Source organism: Colobus angolensis, unplaced genomic scaffold, assembly GCF_000951035.1.
Source record: "Colobus angolensis palliatus isolate OR3802 unplaced genomic scaffold, Cang.pa_1.0 Scaffold171, whole genome shotgun sequence".
Lineage (NCBI taxonomy): Eukaryota > Metazoa > Chordata > Mammalia > Primates > Cercopithecidae > Colobus > Colobus angolensis.
Genome location: NW_012114833.1, coordinates 1,063,158 through 1,063,954, shown reverse-complemented (window position 1 = coordinate 1,063,954; position 797 = coordinate 1,063,158).

Here is a 797-nt window from a genome sequence, read left to right as displayed (position 1 = left end):
GCGCCCGGCCAGATAAATACAGTTTTTTAAAGACACCAATTATCTGCTCTGATTTGATTTATGAACCTACTGCAGAGAAAGGTAGAGGTCTTCAGTCAAGGCCAGAACTATACATTTCCCCAAATTCCTGTAAGCAAATTCTGTTATTCTCACTTTTTTTTTGGAGACAGAGTTTTGCTCTTGTTGCCCAGGCTGGCTATGGGAGACGGAGGTTGGCTCACTGCAGCCTCCGTCTCCCAGGTTCAAGCAATTCTCCTGCCTCAGCCTCATGAGTGGCTGGGATTACAGGCATGCGCCACCACGCCTGGCTAATTTTGTATTTCTGGTAGAGATGGGGTTTCTCCATGTTGGTCAGGCTGGTCTCGAACTCCCGATCTTAGGTGATCTGCCTGCCTCAGCCTCCCAAAGTGCTGGGATTACAGGTGTGAGCCATTGTGCCTAGCCCTGTTATCCCTACTTTATAGACTGAAAGACTGGAGCCTGGTGAGATGAAGAAATTTCCCTACAGTCAGGCACAGCAACTTGACCTATAATTCCAGCTACTCCGGAGGCCGAGGCAGGAGGATCACTTGAGAGTAGGATTTTAACATTGCAATGAGCTATGATTGTGCCAGCCTGGGCAACAGAGCTAGATCCCCATCTCTTAAAAAAAAAAATGTGGCCGGGTGCGGTGGCTCAAGCCTGTAATACCAGCACTTTGGGAGGCCGAGACGGGCGGATCACTAGGTCAGGAGATCGAGACCATCCTGGCTAACACGGTGAAACCCCATCTCCACTAAAAAATACAAAAAACTAGC